Source organism: Ursus arctos, unplaced genomic scaffold (genome assembly GCF_023065955.2).
Source record: "Ursus arctos isolate Adak ecotype North America unplaced genomic scaffold, UrsArc2.0 scaffold_7, whole genome shotgun sequence".
Taxonomy (NCBI): Eukaryota; Metazoa; Chordata; class Mammalia; order Carnivora; family Ursidae; genus Ursus; species Ursus arctos.
In genome coordinates this window covers 17,571,162-17,597,535 of record NW_026623089.1, presented here as the reverse complement: position 1 = coordinate 17,597,535, position 26,374 = coordinate 17,571,162, and the positions used below count along the sequence as shown (strand labels likewise).

The 26,374-nt window shown below is 46.0% G+C and overlaps 1 long non-coding RNA gene across 1 annotated transcript; it reads right to left on the bottom strand.

Annotated features, from left to right (window-relative positions):
• Window positions 1-837: 837 nt before the first annotated feature.
• LOC130543038 (uncharacterized) lies at window positions 838-25,667 on the bottom strand. The gene is made up of 4 exons (XR_008958056.1): window positions 25,556-25,667; window positions 6,485-6,676; window positions 4,039-4,192; window positions 838-1,306 (listed from the first exon to the last, which is right to left on the bottom strand). It is a non-coding gene; the product is annotated as an uncharacterized LOC130543038 (long non-coding RNA).
• Window positions 25,668-26,374: the final 707 nt, after the last annotated feature.

The window sequence follows — 26,374 nt, the reverse complement described above, 5'->3', positions numbered from 1 at the left end:
TACTTCCCTAGAGTAATTAAAGTGTGATCAGAGGACCCCTGATCAGAAGTCTCCAGATACTTACCCAGCACACAGCTCTCCAGACACCACCCCGGAAGCCCTAGGGAGAGAAACCAGGAATTGCCCCATGTTCGTGCCTCATTGTGAGTAGTAGCAGGATTCCAGTCAGTCGAAGTCCCACACAAACCCACACGTATTTCTGTCGATGTTTTTTGTTTTTTTTTTTTTAATGACTCATCAGTGTCTCTAAGGCCACTCAATATCCTAAGCTTGTTTGTGGCCAGGGACCCACATAATCACAGTCCCTGGCATGGAGCCTAGTACTTGGTGGATACTCAGCGAATCCTGAATAGGTGGAGACAACATGTGGGCATGGGCAAGGCTGAACGGAGGCAGAACACCCCGTGCACACGCCTATTGTCATGCCTAATGAGAACATTCCACGCTCTCCTCCAAGGATGCCTCTTTGAACCACTACCACACACTGTCCCTGATAAGCTCGGACTGTTCTGTCACTCTCCTTCATTATTGTCTTTGCCATGATTTAACGCACAGTCCCTTGTCCAGGTGCACAAGCTGGTCTTCCTGGCCAGGCCATGAGCTCCCTGGTGATGGGAACAATATTCCTCGGGTCCCCGGTAGCTTCCACGCCAAGGGGGTGGAGGCAAGCAATGCATGTCATGCCAGCATAGAGTTGCACTGCTCAGCTTCCCCTTCGAGAGAACCTGCTGCAGTAGCATAGATGATGAACATCCTCTAGGTGCTGCCATTTTGGACCCACTACAAGCTTCAGCCAAGGCCGCATTTCCGTGGGCTGCTCCGGTCAATGGCTGGGCATGACAGCGGACTAGAGCCAGTCCTTTTCTGCCCCTGTGACATTGCTCCATCAGCCCAGCCGTGACGTTCTCTGAGCTGCACTGTGGTCTGAGGCTCTTCCTTCCTCCCCTCTCTCCCTTCACAGGGCTCAGACTGGCATCACAGTCCAAGGCCTACCTACTTCTGCTCTCTCCTTCTGTATCCTTCGAAAGCATTTCCCCCCAATAAATTTCCTGCATGCCTGCCTTTTGGAGAACCCCCAACTGTCGAACAATTCAAGAGCCTGAACTCCACCAATAGCCAGGGACTTCCATGCTCCCTTTCTTGCACATAATAAAAAAAAAAATCCATTGGCCTCCCAGTTTACATTCAAAGACATGGTGTGAAATTCTTACCTTAGAACCAATGAAAGAAATTCTGCCCTGAACGAAGACGTTCTCTTCTGTGAAGCCATGAGTTGCAGTGGAATGAATCGGGGCCCCTAGGAGACCTAGGTAGACGTACGTGGCATTGTGACCTTGAGCAAAGCCCTCTCCTTCAGGAGTGCCTCGTTTCCTTAATAAGGCTAATAAGATCTTCCTGAGGTTGAAAGACATTTCTAGGCCCCAGATGGAGATGTTCCTGCCCAGGGTACCACGTCAGCAAACCAAATCAATAATGTTCCTTTCCCTGTAAATGCTCCGCTCCACCAGAAACATAGTATATCCACTCAGCCAGTCCCCAAGTGTGAAGTTAACTCTGGGCTCAACACTTACTTTCTCGTTCCTTATTCATTTTCTATTTGTCTCCACCTTATACGCTATTCTTTATCCTTTCACCCCCTGTGCCGTGCTCTGGCCCCTTGGAAACAGAGACTGCCCGCTCCATGAAATGTTAAACAAATGTTTGTATCAATGGAACTGTCTCACTTAATCATTGTTAACACTTACCTCCCTGGATTTATACATTTAAAAAACATGTCTTGAGCACCCTAAAACAAAATTGACAAACTTTTACTGTAAAGAGCTAAATAGTAAATATTTTAGGTTTTGTGGGCTTTATGGTGTCTGTCACAGCTACTCAACTGCCACGGAGGTGAAAGCTGCCATAGATAACATGTAAAAGCAGTGTGATTGTGTTTCAATAAAACTTTATTTAAATACAAACTTTTAGGGGGCTGCCTTGGGTCCAAGGGCTGTAATTTGCTGACCCTTGCCCTAGAGTCACAGAATCTCATGGTTGGAAAAGATAATAAACATTGTGAGGTTCAGGGTACCAACAACCTTCCTCCTACATTCCTGGCAGAGCTGACCAATCAGGAAGCATCTTCCTACAGCACTCACCAGTGGCCTCAGAATCCTTCTTAACACAGGGCTGTAGATCAAGCTGAGCTGGCATGTATAGTGATGTCTATCAGTTCCTCCTGATCTTGTTCAGTCCCCACAACTCCCAAATGAGGAAACTGAGGCCAGCGATTCAATGACATTACATATAAAAGTATTCTAAAATGTGTACCACGCTTCTTCAATGCAAAATGCACGTATATGGGGCTAAAAACCAGCCGTTTAAAATAATATTTAAGTAATAATAAGTTAAACCATTGCATACAAAACGATCATGATTTTCCATAGCAGGAATTTTCTATTGCCCTGTTCCTACCTCATAGAAAGTAGGGATTCACCACCTTAGTTTGTACAGATAAACATCTGTTGTTTTTTCCCCTGGCAGAAAATGGGCTGGGCTCCCTGGCCTGGGCTGGAACCAGGAGACTGGTCTGCCTCTTTCCCCTGCTGGACCACACAGGTGCTGGAACAGGGTTGCAAGCTGTCTTAGATTCCCTCCAAGCAAGAGTCTGTTTAAAGCAGAGCCCACCTGGCACCTGCCCCTAAGAAGCCAAGTTCCCTTACATGCATTGGTAGGTAAACTCGACATTTGGGATCAACCACCCTTTTTGGAATCTGATGATAGTCATGGACCTTCTCCAAAGGAAAGGTACATGTACTGTGGTCACCCCAATTTTCCTAGTCTCCAGGATCACCTCTTTATTTATATCCATATAATAGCCCCGAACTAGTTAATAACATAAATATTTCCATAGAATGCAAATAGTTCTCTGTATTATTAAGTAGAACATTTACAAGCTTGGGTTGGACCACGTGCCTTAGGATGACTTTGCCTGTTTAGGGCCTCCCTGGGGATCCCAAGTGGCTGCCAACCTCTCGGCTGCCTGACAGGAAGTGCCCAGGGAGCCCTCCCAGAGCAGGTGGATGCCGCCCTAGAACAGATTTCAGCTTCTAATCTAGACTGCAGAATGTGCTGGTGCTCTCCAGGGCCCCTCTACACGCAGGCGCAAACGTGTCCACTATTTCATAATCCCGGAGGAGAGCCCCGCATTGGATAAGCCATCTGGGGGCCACTGGCTCCTGGAGAAAAGACTCCAGGGAAAGTCGGGGCCTGAGGTTCAAGGCTTCAGGGCACGGAGTCACCTGGCCCAGCTGTCACTGCCACACCTGTGCACTCCACAGTTTCACGCTCCCAGCTGTGCCAGCCAGCCCGGCCAATTCACTACCAGGAAGTGAAGGAAAAAGAAGGTTCTAGGGGTGCCTGGGTGGCACAGCGGTTAAGCGTCTGCCTTCGGCTCAGGGTGTGATCCCGGCGTTATGGGATCGAGCCCCACATCAGGCTCCTCCACTATGAGCCTGCTTCTTCCTCTCCCACTCCCCCTGCTTGTGTTCCCTCTCTCGCTGGCTGTCTCTATCTCTGTCGAATAAATAAATAAAATCTTTAAAAAAAAAAAAAAAGAAGGTTCTAGGGAGCAATGCGTTGGGGGTGGGAGGATCCTCAGTAGGACCTCCTGGCACTGTGACCTCTCATAGAAAAGACATGCATCTCTCTTTATAAATGGAGCCTTTGCTGACCTCTACGTAAACAGCAGCAACTCCCTCTCCACCTAGAAGAATGCCTGGCCCAAAAATACTTCAGTAAATACATCTAAGAAATAAATAAAGGAATTACCAGTAGCCATGTCTTTGGAGCCTGGCTTAGGCTCCACTTCCTCTGGGAACCTCCCCTAACTACTCTGAGGATCACGCCATTTTCCTTGTGGACACTCATTCATTTTTTTCAATAAGTTCGTTGTATTGAAAGCCTATGACCCAGATCCTATACTGGGCCCTGGATTTACAGGAGAGACTAAGGAAAGTCCTTGCCTTCAAACAGTTCACCATGTCTTTTAGTACGTACAAAGAATTCCGTTTGGGTTTCCAGTTGCTTCCTGATAGCTTTTTCTCCCCAAGGAGCAGGAGGATGCTGAAGAAGGGAGAAGGCTGGCCTTGCTGGGCACAAGCACGTTCCCAGTCCCATGATAGGTGCTCTTCTGCAACCAGGTGGCCTGACCCTGGAAAGAGGATCATCAATGGGCAGATGACGGGAGAGGAACAGAGAAAGGCCTTTCAGAGCACAGGAGTCCAAACCCAGAGGTTGAAGGGGAGCAGATGGCCATTTCCCATTGGAAATATAAAAGGAGGCTCAGAAGGGATATAGGAAAAGATCACCAGGCCTGGAGAAAAGAAGCCAGGTTACACGCTGAACCCATGTGACCTTGGGCAGACCACTCTTCTCTTGACATTTTCACGTCAGTAAAGGCAAGTGGTGGCCCAAACAACCTCCAAATCTCTTTATGTGTGAACATCGATTATCCGTTCCAACCCACACAGTGTCTTCCTCCTTTACTTCCTGTGGACTCTGTTCTAATGCCTCCTTATAGAAAAATGACTTAATGATGTTTTCATAAATGTGATCTTTGTATAAGGGAGGGTCCATTAAACCTGAACTTCTACTTCTTAAGGAAAATGAGTTTGGAGAATGAAGGAGAATTAAAGAACTCAGTGGCTTCTCTGTTCTACTCTCTCCAACTAGCCCAGAGCTCGCTCTCTCGCACTCCACCTTCTCCTCTGGCATCTCTCCATCCTGGAGCTCAGCCAAGGGCTGTTCTGGTTCTCCTCTTGCGCAACTGACTCATCTGACTGGCTGTGAGACCAAGGCCCAATAGGCTCCTGCGCTCACCAAGAGGCCTTGGCTTCTGGCCTTCTGGCCTCCCATTGGGCAGAAGCCAACAAGGCTATGGTCTCAGGTGACTTTTTCTTCATTGCACTGGTCCCCACAGCTGAAGAAGATGGGTTGAGCCATGTAAGTGAAGACACGAGCTGAAGACACTCATTAAGCAATTGATTCTCATCCTGCTGCTGCAAGTGGACAAGCAGAGGTCAAGGTTCCTGCCCCCACCCTAACCATTGACCAATTACATACCAAGGAGAACTGCGTGACAAGTACCCCGGGGCCTTTTGGAACCACAGCTGGATCAATTTCTTTCAAAGGCTCATTGGGCAACCATACTGTTCTCTCCCCTCTTTGTCTGCCTGGCCATGGGGCTCCCTGCTGATGCCCCACCTGCTCCAACAGGTGAGAACACCAGCCTCGTCCAGGTCTGCATACTGTGAGCATAGGGCAACTCATTAACCGCATTCCATTTGCAATCACGAGATGATCTGAACAGTATCAAAGCCTCCTCGCTAATCATTTCCAGGTCTTTCAAAATACAGCCTCTCTTTCAAAAGGGTAATCTTACCACTGGGCTGAGATAAGGTATTGGTTAATAAGAATTAAGTGATGGATGATGGGCACCTGAAAATACTCCATAAATAAAACAGTATGACAGTATCATGCCGACTATTCCGCTTGGCATTTTAAGAAACAAGCATCATTTCACATTTGTGGGTCCTATAAAGATGTCTAAATCAATAGTCTCAGAAATTCTTACATGTTCTGTAATCAAGAAATCAGAGTTAAAATCAGACAATCAAACCACTAACATCGAGTGTCTACCACTCACAAAACAGTGTTATGTTGATACACAGAAATATAAAGCTCAGACCTTGACTTGTGGCTGTGAGTTGGTACTGAAGAGGGTTTAGGAACAGCAAAGTTACAAACCTACAGAAAAATGATATAGGGAGGGGGCACCTGGTGGCTCAGTCGGTTAAGTGTCTGGCTCTTGATTTCGGCTCAGGTCATGATCTCTGGGTCGTGAGATCAAGCCTGACGTCAGGCTCCATGCTCAGTGCTCAGTGTGGAGTCTGCTTGAGATTCTCTCCTTCTCCCTCTGCCCCGCCCCTCCCTCATGTTCTTTCTCTCTCTCTCTCTCAAATAAATAAATAAATAAATAAAATCTTTAAAAAAATGATTGAGTGAAAGGAGCCAGGTGTTATGAACTCACACTGAAATGAACATCGGAAACAGTCCCTTGGTTGGATTAGGCATATTATTGTCAAAACAGATCCACCAAGTTCTTTTTTTTTTTTTTTAAGATTTTATTTATTTATTCAACAGAGATAGAGACAGCCAGCGAGAGAGGGAACACAAGCAGGGGGAGTGGGAGAGGAAGAAGCAGGCTCATAGCGGAGGAGCCTGATGTGGGGCTCGATCCCATAATGCCGGGATCACGCCCTGAGCCGAAGGCAGACGCTTAACCGCTGTGCCACCCAGGCACCCCAGATCCACCAAGTTCTGATGTGAGAGTTGGTAATTTTACACAGAGCAAAGATGAAGGACAGATATGAATAATGCTGGATTTCATAGGCATCTCAAATCGGTTAAAAAGGCATTCAGCTGCAAGTAACAGAAAACTCACCAATAGTGGCTTAAACCAGTGTGGGACGTATTTTTCCTGAGTAGGAATTCCAAAGGTAGACAGCTCAGAGCTGGAGAAGTTGTTATGAAAATCATCAACAGCTTCTACTATTTCCCTGCTCTACTGCCCTTTGCAGATTTTGTCCTCATGTTTTCAAAATGGTTGCTGCACCCCAGACATCATATTCCCATTCTAAAAAGAAAAAAGAGGGAAGTATAAATGGCAGAAATCTTCTTCTTTCTTAAGTCTTCTCTTTTTAAATTAATCATTTTTCATTCAGGAAGAGAAGCCTTCCTTGGATATCTGCCTTCATTTCATTGACCAGAACAATTCATATGGCCACCCTTAGCTGCAAGGGAATCTGGGTATTTTTCACTTTCCAGGCTTCACAGCAGAATAACACAATGGAGAGGGTAGTTTAAATAGGTTTTACTGAACCAATAATATATGAACTATACTTGACTTTAAATAGTCATATTATAAGAGACGATGTCCCTGACCTCACTGAATATACAACATGCCCCATTTTTATCTTTTTAAGAATAGGCTTTTAAATGTAATTATGCTTTTAAGAATATGTTTTTAATGAGTAATTAGGTACACACTTTATAGTGATTATCCCCGAATGATGAAATTATAGATTTTTAAAAATTTATTTTCTGTGCTTTTATTTCATTTTATTTTTGAATTTTCTGTAACAAAAGAATATTATCTTGCAATCAGGAAACAAAAAAGTTTTCTTAAAGAACATTCATGATTGTTTATGATATGCTGTCAAATGAAAAAGCAGTATATGATCTGTTCCCAATTTTTATAAATACACACGTACAAGAGAAATGTGATATAAATATGAGAGAAGCAAAAGCCTGGAGAGTTGCCTCTGAGTGTTGGAAATATAGCTTGTTTTCATTTTTTTCCTTCTGTTTTTGGGTATTTTCCAAATCAATCCCAGTAAGAAATCTTCGGAACACACAGCAACCACGGTCAGGCACTTCTCCACCTGCACCTGGAGGAGTGGCTCCCTTGGGTATACACTGACGCACTGAACAATAGGCTTTGAGCATGAAAATTGCAGCCAAAAAAAAAGAAAAAAAAAAAAAGAACAAGACATTCTCCTGAGGAACAGGCCTTTTTTGTTAGGTCCAAAAAGGATACAGGAAAATGCCTCCCTCTGTCCCTATTTCCCTTCTCCTAAAGCACTTTCTGCTGAGAAACATTAAACCCCCTTAACATTCTTCAGGGGATTCTCAAGTCCGAGGCTCAGAGACCCACAGAGGGGTATTTGTTCCTTCTTGGTGAGTCAGCTGGGAAACATGGCTCGTTGTTTTCTAGCAAATATGGCCACAGGAAGGGCCCTTTCATGGCCTCTTTTCTTCCCAGGAGCTTGGACAAGCTGGGAACAGAAAGATGGCCCATTGGTCCTCTGCCTTTCAGGTGGCCCAGTCCACATACAACCCTACAACCCATTCTCTTCCCTTGTGGGTTTTTTTTTCTTTCTTTCTTCCTAGTAAACACTCTGCTTTCTCCCAGAAAGCAAGAAGCCATCTAGAAGTCTCCTGAGTGTGCAGAGCAAGAGGCCATAATCCCAGAGGCTTGGGAAATTAATAATCTGGTAAAAGGGTTCTCCTACTGGATCAACCTCAAAGACAGACAGCCCATTTCTTAGGCATTCACTCACTCACCCATCCATCTACTTGGCAAGAGTGTCTAGCCTGAGGATATAGTGAGAACAAGACAGATTAAACATGGCCTTCAGGGAGCTCGTATTTGGGGGACAGGGGGAGGGTAGACAGAAATTAAGAAAAAAGGAAACACATCAATAAAGACTTTCAGAAAGTGGGCACACGCTATAAAGAGTATGAAGCCGAGTAAGGTTCTGGAGAGTCACAAAGAAAGAGGGTGGGTAGTGACGAAAGGGTCTTTCAGGAGGTGACATTGGAATTGAATTTGGGAGGAGACTGGAATGACAGGAAGGGAGGAGCCACGAGAAGCTCAGGCGTGGGCAGGGAGGCAGCGGTGGAGGACGAGAGCAGCCGAAGCAGGGGCTCTCGGAGGCTGCAGGGAGGAGGACAGGTGCCCGTTGTCAGGCTACTGGTGAGCAGGACCGAAGGGTTGCGAGCCGCCCGGTCATCAGCAATTACGGTCCAGTCCTGCTGGATGGGAACACAGAGGCTTTGATGAAAAGTGTCTTATTTTCTAGGAACTTCCAGTCTAGGACCAGAATCAGAAACAATAACGAACACAATTATGGAAGAAATCAGGGCTAAGTCGTGTGGCGCTGATTGTACACAAAGGTGTTGGGGGAAGGCGAGGTCCGTGGGGCAGAAGCGGTCAGGGGCTTCCGTGGGGAAGGAAAGGGCCAGACCTCGTAGAGGGGAAGGGTTGCACCAGGATGGCTGAGCTCTCCCCGCACACGCTCACTCCTCCCACTGCAAACATCTCGAACCTCTGTCTGTCCCACACACCTTGGTCTCAAAAAACCTCAAACTAGCCTTCCAGGCAGATGCCTCCGGATAATCAGAGGCAGCACAGGAGGAGAAATCTCAGCCCGAGCCAGACACCATGGGTCAGGGAAATTGGCAGGAGGAAATGCCTCCCAAACAGAGAGGCCTAAAGGCCAGTTCGGAGAGACCTGAGAGGAACTGCCAAAGGTGGTGTTTCTGGCCACAAGAACAGCGGGGGCAAAGGGCTGGAGGCGGAGAGCGTGGGGCAAGAGACTCCATGTGGCCAGAGTTATAAAGGGCAGGAGAGATTATCATGGCGGGTGGTGGGAGCCGTGAGGAGAACTTGGGTTTAGGGGAAGGCTAGAGGCTCTCACAGGAACCCAAGGGGCTGCACAAGGGTGGGATCCAGGGGAACGAAGATGGGTGGGTGGCTTGGAGGCAGTTAGGATATGCAATTGCTCAAAACTGGTGATCTGAGAAGGGGTTAGAGAAGGGAGCCAAGAAGAGAGTCCTGCTTCCTCACATGAGTGCCCAGTTCCCCTCCTGACGCGGGAGAGATGAACCTGACAAGCTCAGCTGAGCGGTGCATTCAGACCCCAAATGCCCACAGGAAGCAGTCGATGCCTGAAGCTTTGCCAGAAGACGTCCGCGTCTTCCCCGAGAACTTGACGTGCCAGACTGCGGCTGTCCCGCATTTCTGCCTTGGGGCTCAGACAAGCTGCCCACAAAGGCTTCTCCACCCAGAGCCTCTCTCTTGTAATGGCGTGGGACCGTAGCCCAACCTCTGAAGAGCACTTGACATTCTCCTTTGTTGGCGGCCCGTCTTTGCAGAGGATAATCCGAAGGCTCAGAGAGGCTGGGAATGTTATTCAAGGTCGCACAGCAAGTTGGAGGTGACCAGAGAGTTAGAGCCGAATAGTCCCTATGTATTAGACCCCTCAATGCTCAGTCCCTGAACAAATCCAGCATCTTAAGTTAGGCCGCTGCCCACCGTAGCATATTTAAACACCCTCTGAGTGCCGTGTCGGCCCCTTCCCGGTTAGAGGCAAACGTCAGGGCTTGGCCTGGACTGATAGAGGGCTGGCCAGGGGTCCACCACATCTGTGTGTACCCCAGTTCCTCCCGACGCTATGTCTCCCTTCCCCGACTAGCTTTTAGTAACTAAAAGAAGGTAGAGTGGGGTGTGCTCAGATTCTGAAACACATTTGAAGAGCATCTCACTCCTGACTGGAGCTGTGAGGTCAAGTGCCACCTCTGAATCTCAGCATTCACCTGTGCACCTACTGTGTGCAGACACTTGAGCTCCTACTGTGTGCAGACACTGCCATCTGCACCGTGCACCTGTTACCTATACATAGTTCTGCTGAGGCCTCTGCTAAGCACTCTAGGCGGAACAGGAAAAAAAGATTTTTAAAGTTTATCTTCTCTTGAACTCTAGGCTCCCCTTGGCTGGCATCCTCATGAGGGGCATTCAGATTCAAGGAGTTGAATTGCTATGCAAAAGTGAGAGAAATCTGGAGATCTGTGGGCAGGAAACAGGGTGGGGGAGGGGAAATGGGAGTCTCAGAGGTTGGAAGGGCCCAAGATGGGAAATCCCTAGGGGCTGGGCGTGGAAGACAGTGAATAGGATGAGCTGGACAATATAGGCCCCCCCAACCCTCACATCTCCATTCATTCATTCATTTGTTCGTTCATTCATCCAACAATTACTTACGAAACACCTTCTAAAATGTTCTGGATGCTGGGTATAATGATAAGCGAAAAAAGTCAGTCAGGAAGACAAATACTATACAATTTCACTCATACGTGGAATTTAAGAAATAAAACAAGTAAACAAACAAAGGAAAAAAGAGGCAAAAAATAAATAAATAAATAAAACCCACTCTTAAATCCAGAGAAGAAACTGATTGTGACCAGAGGGGAGGCGGGTGGGATGAGATAGGTAAAGGCGGTTAAGAGCACACTTACCATGATGAGCACTGAGAAAGAGAGAGGATTGTTGAATCATTATATCATAACACCTGAAACTAATATAACACTATGTTACTCGCACTTGAAGAAAAATTTAATTAATTAATTTTAAAAATAAAGTGTTCTGTGTGGTGGGACTATAATAGCAAAGTTAACAAAGTTTGTTCACGTGCAGCTGATCCTGGGGTGGGGGAGAGGGTCAGGTAAGAAGGACATCGATGTCAGTAGTGACATGCACTCGGGAGAACACCCACGTGTGGGAAGGAGACACGTGGAGCGAGTGGCGTGTGAGAGGGGATCAGGCGTGGTGTTGGGGAGGCCAGGAAAGGCTCCAAGGAGGGGGTGAGTCTTCATCAAAGACAAGGAAAATGAGGGAGCTGGGGCTACAGATTCCTGGGACAAGAGCAATGACCCAGTCAATCTCCAAGTCTGAGGAGCACCGCCCCCCACTACCTCCGGAGCAGCCTTCCCAGAACACAGCTTCACCCATGTCTCTCCTGAAAAAAAGGAAAACCAAAACCAAAACCAACCAACCAACCGACCAACAAAACACTCTCCCCATTCTTCCTCAATTCAATAAGAATTTTTATGCTGGGAAGATCCATCCACCCAAGGGGCTCCAAACCCCATTTAAGGATAACTTCCCTGTCTCCCCATGCATGAGTAGTTTTCTATTGGCAGGGTCTGTGGACCGAGGAGTAGCGGCTGTGACTTCAGTTAACACTTTTCAACGAACAGCATGTTTTCTTCATCAGTACAGCATCACCAAGTGCTTCCCAAATAGCACCGACTGGGAGCTGCCCCGTGATTCATGCACGTAGACTCATTAACCTGCAGGAACCTCATAGGCCCCAGGGCTGGTAGCCTACAGAAATCGCTGATGAAAGTCCGAATGAGCAGCAAATGGAAGCCAAAGGAAGATTAGATGAATTTTCCAAGGCCACACCATGAGAGGTGAGACAGAGACTTGTGAGACAATGATCTTCTGATCATCAGTAATATCACTCTTTCCTGCAGAAGCTACTCAAGACTTGCACATCAGGCCAGACCCACCACCGCAGACTTATACGATATAACCTCTCGACAAGCACCAATATGCCTGATAAAATAGATCACTCACACCGTAACCCCCGCTGTAGAGAGAAAAATGGCCTCCAAAGAAGTCTGTGTCTTAATCCCCAAGACTTGTGAATATGGTAGTGGCGAAAGGAGCTTGCATGTATGATGAAGTTAATCATATGATTAGGGAGGTAGTTTGCCCTGAGTTATCCAGGTGGGCCCAATGTAATCATATAAAGGTCATAAGAGGGAGAGAAGTGATAGGAGAGTCATGACAATGAAGCAGAGATCAGAGTGATGCAGCGCTATGAGCAGGGCTGCAGACAGCCTTCGGAATCTGGAAAAGGCAGAGGCAAGAGCTTCCAGAATGAACAGCAGCCCTGCTGGCTGATGCCCCACGGAGCCTGGTTTTGGATTTCTAACCTCCAGATTTCTGCCCACCAAGTTGGTGGTAACTGTTAGAGCAGCGACACGAGACTAATGTACCCTTGCACCTCTGTGATGGTTTGCTCCAAATTTTATACTGTGTCCGTGTGCATTGATAGAGGAAAGGAAAAGAAAAACTCATCAAAATATGAATAGTGATTAGCTCGGAGTGTGGAATTACTGGTGGTTGTATTTTATGTATTTGCAACATTTTTATAATACACATGCATTGTTTTTATTATCAGAACAGTAAAAAGACTTCAGGGGCACCTGGGTGGCTCAGGCGATGAAGCGTCTGACTCTTGGTTTCTGCTCAGGTCATGATCACGGGGTAGTGAGATCGAGACCCGTGTTGGGCTCCACACTTAGCGGGGAGTCTGCTTGAGATTCTCTCTCTCTCCCTTTCCCACTGTCCCTCCCCCCATTCTCTAAGTAAAAGAAAAAAAAAAGACTTAAAAAAATCTTACCCATTCTTGAAAACCCATCTAGAGTGCCAGATGAGCAAAGCGTTTTGTTATCCCTGACCAGAACAAGAGTGATTTCCCCGCGCCATTTCTCCTCTCTGTGCTTATCTTACACTGCCTTGTATTGAAGTTGTTTATTTACCTGTTCAACATTCCACCTTTATGGAGAGGGCTCCAGAAGTGTGCTGTGTTTACCTTGAAAGCACACAGTACATATTTGCTGAATAAAATTGCATTGGCTGGTACGTTGTGCTAGTACGTTCAAACACTCTAAGGAGACTGCCTCTCCCAACGCAGCTGTCACTGCTCTGGTCCAACCCGAAATGCCAGCAAAGCTCTAGCTTCCCCGGAACCAAGTAAAGACACGCCAGCACCCAAACAGGCTCCGAAAGATTCTTCTCAATAGCTCCTGGTTGAGGAAATTCCATCCACCCTGCTGACTCTCACTTTCCTGGACTAATTTTTCCAGCCCTATGGGGCTCTGAGAAATGAAGGAACTGGCCTGGGAGGACACCCAGGCAGTGGGTGTGGAGCCAGGTTCCCACCCAGCCCCTCCCCCCACACTCTAAAATTATTTCCAGTAATCCGGGATGTTGGGCCCTCAGGCTGAGATTGAACAGCCCGCATTATCTGAGTCCCTACTTTGCACGGACTCCTGCTCTGAGTCTCTGTCACAGGAACCAACAGCAGGAATTTGGCTTCCGCTTCCCCTCCTCTCACCTAAGCACCACCTGAGCCCACCACGCCCCTGCCTGCTCCAAACGCCCTGATCTTCATCAGCTGTCCCACTCACTGGACTTTGAAATTGCTATATTTTGGTATCTGTCTATATACTTCCTGCTCGAGGGCAGAGCCTGTGTGGGACGTGTCTTTGTGTCCCCCATGGCACCTAGCATAAAGCCAGCTTGAGAATAAATGAATTTCCTCCTGATGCCATAAAAATAGTAATGAGAAACTCATTTTACGTCATTACCAGAAAATGCTTGTCAATCCTTAAATGGAATGGGCTGTGAAATTCAAGGTTAAGGGGTAAGCCATGAGGTTATGAGTGACTTGGGAACAGAAGCTGTCTGATTCAAGGTTGAACTGTTAGATCAAAGGCTCTTCACCTGGGGTCCATGACCTCAATGGACAGACTTCAGTAGGTCCAATAACCCCCTAAAATGTATGTAAATATTTTTGAGGATTTCATTTATCTGCCCCAAGGATGGGTAGCTTTCATCAAATTCCCAGAGTGGGTGAAGACCCTAAGTACACAGGAGGTCACTCATCCATCTACTGAGTGTTGACCAAGCACTTCTTCAACAACCATCTGCTATATGGATTAGGAATTAAGGAAAAGGGGTACTCAGGGTGCAGACTTTTAAGGTTGGGTCTATATTTCACTGATCTTAGAGAAAGCCTCTGGAGTCCTCCTGGTTGGTCAGTCTTCCTCTCAGAGTACCCCTTACATCAACACTCACAGGTCAAATCCTTTTTTTTTTTTTTTAAGATTTTATTTATTTGTTTGTTTGTTTATTTATTTATTTATTTATTTATTTATTTATTTATCAGAGATAGAGTAAAGCAGGGGAGCAGCAGGCAGAGGGAGAGGCAGGCTCCCTGCTGAGCAAGGAGTCCGATGCGGGACTCAATCCCAGAACCCTGAGATCGTGACCTGAGCCGCAGGCAGATGCTTAACTGACTGAGCCGCCCAGGTGTCCCCACAGGCCAAATCTTAACAAGTGGTAATGTTACACAAGTTTTAGACTAGAAACTGGGAGACCTGAATTCTGATTCAAATTGTTACTGCGCAGTCAGCGTGGCCTTGCCCAAGTCCCTGAAAGCAAGGTGCTTTGTAGCAGTTCTTAAACTGTATTCTGCCACAACCAATTGACAGCTGATTTTCCCATAGAAAAACAAGTTTTTTAATGTATGGAAAAGTAAAATATGGAAAAGGAAAATAATTCATAAACACTATGCATATATTAACAGCATATTCCAGAACACTCTTTATAACACCACACACCCGCATCCCTCCTTGCCCCTACACACCTCCATATATAGCCCCATTTCATTTCCACCCAAGAAAACATATAAGCAAGGGAGAAACAGCAATTCCTCCTAATTAATTTAAAATTTAATTGTTTCCACACTCGAGCACTTTGGAATGTGTGTTACAATTCCTATGACATATCTCCAGGCAGATCGTAAGCATATTGAGCTCAAGGACCGTAGTGTAGTTGGAAAGATCCCCGGCTTTACTGTCAGGTCAATTGGAAAGCAAATCTTAACTCTGCTTATGGGCTGTGTGACTTTGGGATGTTTAATAACTTCACTGAGCCTCTATTTCTCCAACTGAAAAATAGAGATGATACCCTTTCTTCACAGGGTTGTGGGTAGAAAGGGCTATGTAGCCCTGTGCTCAGCCCATGGTAATTTTAGTGTCTGTCTCCTTCTAATTCCCCTTCTGGACCTCAAGTTCATAGTCATCAGGAAGAAAGGATCAGATTAGATCTATATTGGAAGGTTCTATGTTGGCTCCCCTCACCAACTGCCTTCAGCACAGCTCCCAGCTACCCTGGGAGGAAATCTTTATTAAGATGAAGAAAAAAAGACAGAAACCCTGTTAGTCAAATAATACGTCAAAGATTTGCAACATAAGAATTGGCTAATATTATCAAGAAAAACCTGTTTGCAGTTGCCTCTCTCTGAAGGACAGGAAAGATCTGCTTTCATCCCTCTAGCAACCACCAAGGGAAAATTGAAGGGATGGCCTGTCCAGGCCTTCCACACTCTGCAGAATTAGGTGGAATGTCAGTGCTTCTCAAATTCAGGGACTGGTATCCTAGCAGGAATGTGGCAGGAGCTTGAGATGCTCACAGACCCAGAAGGAGCCAGCTCATCTTCCTGAAATACCAGTTTTCTCCCAATTTATTTTTTCAATTTAATTTTTATTTTTCATGCTAAGTTTTTGAAGTGGTAGTGTCAAACTTATTTTTGCTTTTATTAAAACAAACACAGAGATATGATGGTGTCACAAGGCTTTTATGAATTTTGAAGATGGGGAAGTGGGCATAACCTAGTCACATCCTCTACCCTGAGGGAGAAGAGTTTGAGAAACTTGGAACAGGATGATCTCCCTAAAATTTCACCTGGTTGTGTATTTGTGTCAGCTCCAAACCTGCCTCAGACGGTCACGGCTTGGCAAAAACAAATTAATTAAAATGTAAAACTGGGGGAGAAAATTCGAGTTTACCTTGAAAAGAATTAGCTTCAAACCAAGCAAGCCAGGGACAGCCAATGAACCAAGCACTCCCTGGTGTCAGCCTGCGGGGCTGGCATGATTCTGGGGGAATATTTCAATTTTGTGTCACTCGTGGACATGGCAGGGGCTGAGGCAGGTGCCCTTAAGATGTTAAAGGCAGGTAGGGGCTGCGCCAGCCATTCTTACTGTGTGCGAAATGAAACCCCGAAGCTATAACTGCTCCCACGAAAAGAAATCTCACAAATCAACTAAAAATCAAGAAGGACAAAATTTTTATCATTTCTGGGCACCACTTACATTTTGAAACCAATTCATTTTATCATATAAAATTTAGGAAATGCAGGAAAGTATAAGCCAGAAGTAAAAATTACCCACAATTCCTGTCTTAGACAGCTGGGGCTGCGATAACAGAACACCAGAGCTGGGGTGGGTTATGAATGACAGAATTTTTTTCTAACAGTTCTAGAGGCTGGGAAGTCCAAGATCAAGGTGCCAGCAGATACGATGACAAGTGATGAGCCACTTCCTGGTTCACAGATGGCCATCTTCTTGCTATGTCGCCAACAACGGAAGGGAGAGAGAGCTCTCTGGGCACCAATCCCATTCACTAGGGCTCCCTAGCCACCCTCATGACCCAATCTCCTCCCAAAGGCCTCATCTCCTAATACCATCACGCAGGGTGGGGATGGCGGGGAGGAGTGTTAGGATTTCAACATAGGAATCTTGAGGGAACACAAAAACACTCATCTCACGAAATCTACTCTCCCAGAGATAATAACTGAATAGCTCTTAGCATTTTTGTATACTTTTTCATAGAAGTGTGTGTGTGTTATTTAAATTTGGAATCATACTACGAACAATGTTTCACAATCTATTTTTCACATTAAATTATAAGGATTTTCCCATGTAATTATTCTGTGAAATTATGGTTTCTGTTAGTTTCATTGTATTCATCGCATTGTATTTTATATATATAATATATAATATATATAATATATATAATATATAATATATATATAATATATATAATAATATATATAATATATATATAATATTTAATACACATACAGATCTTCTTCCATTTACAATGGGGTCACATCTTGATAAACCCATTGCAAGTTGAAAATATCATAAATTGAAATAAATTTAATACATCGAAACTACCAAAGCTCATAGCTTAGCCTAGCCTCTCTTGAATGTGCTCAGAACACTTACATTAGGCAACAGTTGGGCAAAACCATCTAATGCAAAGTCTATTTTATAATGAAGTGTTAAATGTCTCGTGTAACTTACTGAAGACTGCCCTGAGAGTGAAGACCAGAAAGGTTGTAAGTGTGGGGGTTGCTTACGCTCATGGTCACGTAGCTGACCGGGAGCTGTGGCTGTTGCCACTGCCCAGCATCACAAGAGAGGAGCATACTGGGTATCACTAGCCCGGGAAAAGATCAAAATTCAAAATTCGAAGTACAGTTTCTACTGCATGCATCTTACTTTCACAGCATTGTGAAGTCAAAAAATCATAAGTCAAACCAGAGCAGTTGGGGACCATGTGTGTAAGTCAGACAAAATATATCTAGTTTGCACAGACAAAAATATATCAATTGCACAGCTATGTAAATGTTTAAATATATGTACCTATGCATATATGATTTACTGAGCAGTATTATTAAAAGTTTATTTCTAACTTTTCACTATTACAAACAATAACAGCAAAAATAGCTAATTTTTATTGTGTTAAATGCTTTCTGATGATTATTTCATTTAAATTTCACAATAATGCCGTGAGGTGGGGATTGCTATCATCCCCATTTTACAGATGAGGAAATAGTGGCAGAGAGAAATAAGTAATTTGCCCAAAGTCACAGAGCTAGTAAGAGATATAGCCAGATCATAGACCCAGGCGGTCTCTTAACCACTATGAAATCTGAGTCTCAGTTTCTTTCTCAGTGAAAGGACACTGTTGGGCCCACTGGTCTAGAAGGTCCCTTCCAACCACATATTCCATTTAACCCATTCCATCACTAGGGAAGATATAACAGTGGTGAAAGCAGAGGCTTTGAAGCCAGGCTTATCTGAGCCCATAATCCTAGCTCTACTATCCACCAGCCTAACCTCTTAAGCCTTAGGTCCCTCATCTGAGAAACAGGGATGATGGAAGTCCTACTCCACCAGATCACTTTGAAAAATTGGTAAGATGATGTCAGCTAAGTGCTTCAATGTTCCACAACCAGTAACACTTACAAGTGTCTTTAGTGGATTTTTGCAGTTGGAACCATTGATGCCCTTGACAAGGGATGGAGACTTATTCTAGAAGGTAGAGATGAATCCAGGCAACATTCCAGGAATGGCTTTCTCTTCAGATCATGCCGGGAACCTCACCCGAATTTTATTTACTGATTGGGACTTGGCAAAGGATTTCACTGGACACTTCAGGCCAGATTTGATAATCAGCCCCTCCCCTGAAGACCAGATACTGATGATACGAGTGAGTTTTCTGCCCTTCTTGAGCCCGGCCTGGCCAGTCACAGACCCACGGGGCAACCTGGTCCCTCCAGCTGAGATCCAGGATGAAGTCCTTGCAGAGGGTCCCAGTGGGGCAAGGAGCCCCTGGCCAGGTACGTGAGGCTAGGCGCCAGCAGACACCCAGTACAACCTATGCCTTCTCGAAGGTCTTCAGAACTACCCAGCCATAGTCTGCATTTCAGAAAAAAGAAGGTTTAATTCATTTTATTTCTAACTCGTAAGAGAAATGAAGAGATTCACCATCTCAGAGAGGGCACCAGCTTCCCCTAGGCCGCCAGGGGTTTGTCCGGGTGCCTCAGGACAGTATCATCCATAAGAAATGATAAGGCATCACTCTCAACAGCCAACGAATGGTCCCACAAGACCACACACCTGTTGCTGAACCAACTCATCAACACCCTGCTTTTGCCAATCACTCCGGACCTACCTGGGAATGTAGAAGCAACCAGAATTATAGGAGGTTCTAAAATCAGCCAAGAGGAGGCTCTGGTTCATCGCCTCAACTTCTCCACCACGCCCACCTCTCTAATGCTTCTACAAACCTGATAAACATACCATTTTTCTTGCTTCCAGTTTCTCAGATTTTCTTCCAACAGAGGAGGCTGTCTCAGAAGTTGGGAAATGGCCAGTTCTACCAAGAACCTCGCCTGCCCTCTCACTCACCTCTGAAAAGAGCTTTTCTGCCTGAAGCCAATGCAGACTTTTCTCCATTTTGGCCTCGAGAATGAGGGAAGAGGGGTTGGCTGAAGGGAGACAAGGGAACAAGCCACACCAGTCAATGTCTCCCTCAGGACCCTTCCTCTCTACTACCACCTTTGGAGAGTAAAAGAGGACTTTTTTGGAAGGCAGAAGAAAGTGACAAAAAGTCTCTTGGAACAATGCTTTGACTGTTACAAGATCCCTCTAATGACATTAGGACAGGAGCCAGATGATACCAGAATGGAATGTTCCGTAAGTTCTCACACACACACCCCCTCCCCATTTGCAGGAGGAAAAAAAAGACAACCCACACTTCCTGTCCTCAGTCTACCAAACCTGAACAGAATGGATACTTTAGGCTTGCAGAGAAACTGATTTGCCATGCAAAACACCACAGTTGTTTTGTGTGTTTTGTGTTTTTTTTCCTTTTAATTTAATGTAATTTAATTTTTTAATTAATTTATTTTTTGATTATAGTCACCATACAGTACATACTTAGTTTTTGATGCAGTGTTCCATGATTCATTGTTTGTGTATAACACCCAGTGCTCCATGCAATACATGCCCTCCTTAATACCCATCATGGGGCTAACACATCCCCCCACACCCCCACCCCCGAAACCCTCTGTTTCCTGGAGTCCATAGTCTCTCATGGTTTATAACTCCCTCTGATCCCCCGGCCTTCAGTTTTCCCTCCCTTCTCCTAATGTCCTCCATGCTATTCCTTATGTTCCACATATAATTGTCTTTCTCTGCTTGAGACAATACTTTCAGGGATCATTTCTATAGTTTGTTTTGTGTGCTTTGTATTTGTCGTTTGATGGTTTCAGCTTGCTGTTTGTTATAGCACTGATTTATGGACAGATCAACGTTTCAAAACAAGCCAAAGCTCCCACCCTATTTGTGAAGTCATCAAACATTGACTCCGTGAAGTAGCTTTAGAGACCCTTCCCGCCAAACGTCTTGTTTTTCAAACGAGACACCTGAGTCTTGCTCCAGGAGCATGACTTGCACCAGGTCAAACATGGACATGGGGACCGGGAAAGGGAGGTGACTCCTCACCAATTGTGGACAAGGCCAGGGCTGTGACAACGACCTCCGCAAAGCACCAGCATTCCCCACGCCCCCACCACCCTCAGAGAGAGTGAGGGTTTTTAAAGAATTTGTTATTCTGTATTTCCAAAAGAGCACTAAAAATGCAAAACTACATTGGATTCTTGACAATTTTTTTTTGCCATGTAGTATTTGTAGTTTGAATGACAAGTAGGAGAGGGGGACACATGAGTATTTCGGGCTTAGAGTCTCTACAGTGCCTCCTGCAGCCTTGCTCCGTATCACTTCCCCAAGCCCCCACCTCGGATCTCAAACATCTGCCTCCTGTCCCCAAACATTCACATTCACCACCCACTTGGACAGCATGGTGACTTTCTGTGACATTTTTCCCCTTCAAGGGACTGCATGTGATTCTCTCATTGACCTTTAGCTGTGGAAAGTACTGGAAGCTGGAGGACAGCGAGAAAAGAGGAAGGTATCTGGATTTCCCCTAGTTGCCCTGAGTGGGAGGGCTTTAGAATTAATTCTACACAGAGAGAAAGGAACGCGAGGTCAGGCTTGCTGAATCCTGTTCTCCCATTGCACAGATGAGGTAACTGAAACCCAAGGGAAGGACTCGAATCAGCTGGAGGCCGTCCTGCATCAGTGTTGTGCCCACAGCATGTGAACAGAATACCTACTCCATGGACTCTAATGTCTTTCGAAGGGTTAGTAACCCTTTAAAATAAATAACTGGAGTTATGGCTAAGCAATGGCTCTAAGGTAGAAATTTAGGCTCCCAACAGAAACAGAAAGAGAGGGGGAGTGAGAAATTAAGAAGCAAGGCTAGTGGAGTCCCGCCAATCGTACCGCGAGCATGCTGGGTAGAGGCTAGAGGGGCTCTTCCAAAGTAAGCAGGCTTTCCCATATCCCCTACCCCGCTCCTTCTGAACCTACCTAAGTTGGGAGGGAAAGTTCCCCAACCTGTGTTGATACATAAAACCTCCTTCTTCAGCGACACTGCTAGGGATCAGCAAGCCCTGCCCCTTAGCCCCTTACTTCTCCCCCCCCCCCCGCCCCCCACCCCATGCCCTCTCCCCTGTGCTCTCTGAGGATGTCATGTGGACAAAATCATCAATGAGGTGATGACCGGGGAGAATGACTGAGAAGATGTGTCCTGAGGCCTTTTGAAGGTTGTCACACCCCTTAGCTGGTTACATTCTGCCAAGTCACAGCCTAATGTACCTCCAGCCTGCGGATGAGGCCCATTGTCCAGGCCTCTCAGCCAGGTTTGTCTCTGAGACATCAAGGACTGGAGCCTTTGGGTTTGAACTCTCATGAAGATGGGATGGGGAGAGGAAGCAGAGGGAAGTGAAGGCATGAGATCCCCCCCAAATGAGGACAAACTATTGGCTGACACTGGTTGGATGGGACATATAAGAAGGGACATTTTCCCTGAAGGGAAAACCAGATACCACCCAGCTTGAGCAAGAGCGAGAAAGAAGGTCTTCGCAACACAAGCAATCCTGATCCTAGCCCAGGTTCCCAATTCCTGTGTCAGCCGCACCCCCAGCTCCAGGATCATCTTCCCCTTTTAACACGCGGCCCGGGAGAGTCAGAAAAGGATTCTCTTTAGTCCTTTCAGCACAGCTAAAACAAGCAGCATTTTCACTTAAAAAGAAAACAACAAAAAACTAAGGAAAAACAAAAAGAAAGAATTCCCAAAAATACAGAGTAACTATCATCACATTATAGACCAAAATGTCCTGGTCTCTGTAGAGATCACGAAATGCTTGCTGACAAGCACATACGTTCACCCGAGGGTGCAGCTGTCTATCACGCGTTTTCTTACTGCCAATTCGACGCTCATAGCAGGCATCGCTGATCAAGCACAGCATTTTATCCAAAGGGTGATGCACTGATCTGAAAACCTTTCTCAACACAGCTTTCTAGACTGATAGCCACTAGCTACCGGTCAGAGCTGGCACAGGAGACAAAGCCTATAGGCCATGCCTGCTCTTGCCAAGAGTGATGGAAAGACAAGGGAGCACCTTGCCCAGTTTCTTCCTTTCTAATTCCATTTTTCTTTTGACCAAGAGGCCTTCGATCATCATCTCTTATCCTCCAGTAGATGGTATAACAGTCACTTTCAACGAATTCCCAATGCTTCTCTTACGGAAGTAACTTTTCGCATGTTACAGCAGACTGTGGGACCTCGGACCCTCCATTAGTTCTCTCTCCGGGCTGGGCAAACCTTGTCTGTCCTGCTTGGCTCACCTGCAGTGGTGGTCCCACCGAGTGAGTCCGGCTAGCACCTTTGTCATCTTTATTATTACATCAGTTTTAAGATGGACTCAAACAGAGATCTCTCTCCTCCCCCAGCTTCTCTCCGTGTCTGGCTCCCACAGTTAGAAAGGCATTCCCTGTGTCCCAGAGACCTGGGAGCCATCCGGGGAGGCCCCACTATGGAGCGGTTGAGTCCAATCTTGGGAGCCACTCAGGCTGACACTCTAGCCGTGTGACATTGGGCAAATCACTTCACCTCTCTTGAGGTCAGTTTCTACATGTGTTAGATGGAGGAGCTGGAAATCTGTTTGTCCTGATCTCATTTCCATCCTGTTCTCTGCCCCAGGTGGGTGACCTCTGTGAAGTACTTCAACGAGGTCCTTTGTCCCCTGGTTTTCCCTTGGCTTCTCCAATGGAGAGACAGGCAGGAGACTGGAGGGAAGAGAATAAAGTTGGGATACGTAATCCTCCCTTCTGCCTGTCCCCTCCATCCCACCCCAGTGCCCCTGTCAGCTAGGTGTTTCTTTCCCCTGTCAGGTGAACCCATCCTCAGCCCTCTTTGTCCCCAAGTTCCCTTACCTGTGCTTTCTCTCACGCTCCTCAGTCCCCACAGTTACTAATCTCAGGGTCCTGCACTATTTCCTGAAGTTTTCCTACACCCCGCCCACCCCTGGGAAAATACTCCCTGTATTCATCCCTCTCTAAACCATTCATGTTCCTTCAGGCTCCCCTCTTTGAGTCTCTGCTGGCAATCCTTAGGGTTCCCTGGTTTATAGATGCAGCACTCCAGTAGTCTCTGCCTCTGTCCTGACAGGGCCATCTTCTCCCTGTTTCATCCTCTTCTATGATAAGGATCCCAGTCATACTGGTTTAAGGGTCCACACTGCTCCAGTATGACCTTATCTTAACTAATTATATCTTATCTCCAAATAACGTTACATTCTGAAGTACTGGGTGTTAGCACATCAATAGATCTTTTGGGGGGACACCATTCAACTCATTAAAGATGTCTAACAGGGACATCAAATCGAACAGGCTCAAAATCAAGCTCTAAATTTTCCTTGCAGTGTATTTTTCTCACGGTCTTCCCTCCATCAATGGAAACTCCATTCTCCTAATTTCAGAGTGAAAACCTGGGTCCCACCCCTGAGTCTTCTCCGCCTTCCATGTCCCCTGCCCTGTCCCTCCCTGCCTGCCCATGTAAGTGCTGACGAGTCGGACCAGGATGGGGAGATTTAGGTTTTCCCCAGAAGATCACAACCCAGCTATCCCCTCCCACTCTGCAATGTCATGTTCTAGGCAGCGTTTTCTTTTGTCTTAATCGTGCTTTAGAAGACTCTACGTGTATCATTATTTATTATTTTTAGATTGTTGTTTTCCTTAAGGCAGGAGTTGCAAACGTAGATGCCTACAGAGTCCAGTTGGAATATGAATATGAGAAGCAGAAGCAGGTGGAAACACATATAAACTGTCCATAAATGGTAGGGACCGAGGCAACTGGAGGGTTTGTGACCTGTCAGCCGCATGCGAGAGCTAGTCTGCAACCACCACTACCACCTTGCAGAAATGTGGGCACCGTGTTGCCAGAGCTTCTTATTCTTCAGGTTACATTAAAGGTGAACATCCAAGGTTATGTGAAATCTCCCAATTTTTAAACACTGCCTCAAAATCATAAAATTCTCTGCGGGCCAAACAAGTCATGTTGTCTGCTGGTTAAATCAGCCTGTGGCCTGCCTATTCCTAGCCTCTGATCTAAGGAAACCCTCTTTTGTAAATAGTTATGTGTTGGGGGTGGGGGGGGAACCTGGGTGGCTCAGTTGGTTAAGCATCCAACTCTTGGTTTGGGCTCAGGTCATGATCTCATGGGTTGCGGGATTGAGTCCCACAGTAGGCTCCCTGCTCAGCGGGGGTCTGCTTGAAGATTCTCTCCCTCTACCCCTCCCCCCACTCGCTCTCACTCCCTCTCTCTCTCTGAAATAAATAAATCTTTTTTAAAAAATCATCAATTTTTAGGAAAGTAGTGAGAAATGACCTGAAAAGAAAGTGAGGAAAGAGGCAGGGAGCCATTACCAGCAGAGTAGAAATGCTTGAGCAAAGTTGGGACGTGTTAATCAATGGAACACAATGGAGAGACCACAGCGAATCTACTAAATAGGGTGGAGAAAAAGGTATAAAACCTGGAAGCACAAATTAAGGGAGATCATTGAGGGACCCATCGAAGTATGGATACCCAGAGATTTGATTTTATCCTGGAAATCATGAGGAGCCATGAAACATATGTGAGCAAAAGGGTGACTGACACTAGGCTGCGGAAAGATTTTACAAGATCTGGGCATCCCTAGAACCTCTTCTTCTGAAGCGTGGAGCTCTCTCCCTCCCTTTGATGAGACCAGCAGGCTGCCATCAAAGGAAGACTGGCGGAGGGCCGCAGCCCTTTTGTGGTGCTGAGACAGCCAAGACCTGTGCCCAGATCAGCTTCACAACTCACTGGTTGGTTTTATTCTTTTTTCCTAAAGCTACTTTCTTGTCATTCTCTCACTTGCGATGTGTAAGCCACCTCTAACGGGCCACCTCGAAGTTACTCAATATGGGTTCCAAAAGGCCTGGGACAATGGTTCTGGCTCCATGGGGAATGGCACTATCAGCTCCGTTGAAATCACAAGTGTAGAAAAACAGGGATTGCAGGGTAGGTTAATGGTTTCAGTGCGTTCACAAAAGGAGGCCCTGGCATGAAGTCATAGGCTTGGGTTATGTGGATGAGAGAATTCTGATTCCACTCAGGATAAGCTCAAGTGCAGAGGGGAGAGGTCGACATTTGCATTTTTCCAGTGGCCATTTGATAGGAAACCTGTACTGGGCCAGATGAGAGATTCTGGCCGGGGGCGAGGGGCAGCTTACGGTCATGTTGCTTTATCCCCACCTCAATCCCTTTCACCAGCTGGAAAATAAAAGACTTTTGCTGTGGGTCACCCCTCCTGGACGGCAATGAGGCTAACTGAGGTGATTCTCCAATGCTCCAAGGCTCCGAGTCTCCAAACTCCACCTGGGAGAAGGTCAAGAAAGACGGATGAGAAACAGAACCTTGAACGGCCCTTCTTCCTCAGTGGTGCAGGGATGAGGACACGCTTGGCAGCCCCAGTTGAATATTTGAGGTTTAAACTATTCACAAGTGATCCTGAGAGCCCAAGACATGGAGTCACTTGTTCTTTCTGCTCTTGTGAATTTGAGTTTCAAGTAGTAGAGAATTGGATTATGGGATCCGTTCCGTAGCTAGCTGTCAACAGGCTCAGTCAACAGGACACAGTGCAATGCGGTATTAGTGTCATAGACGTACTAGTTCTGGAAGGTAGTGGAAGGAACCCTGAACAGAGAATCAACTGCAGGGGAAATGGGGAGAGAGGTTTTATTGGATAAATGATATTCTACACCAGTGTTAGCAAATACGGGGATTCGGGAAGCTCCTGAGATCCATCCCTAGAGATCATCGAGGTCCTATTATGCTGCAGTCAGAAACGGAGGTGGGCAAGATACCAAAATGTCCTAAACCATAGGCTCTCAATGATGTTTTTGGGATGCGTGGTTAAAAAAACAGTAACAACAATGAAAGAAAGGAAATAGGTCACAGTCTTAACAGGGGTTGCCTCAAGGGGATGGAAATCTGCATTTTTCTGTTTCTTTCATATTTTCTAAATTTTCTAGATAATCTGCAATGAGCAAGTATTACTTCTCTAGTAAAAAA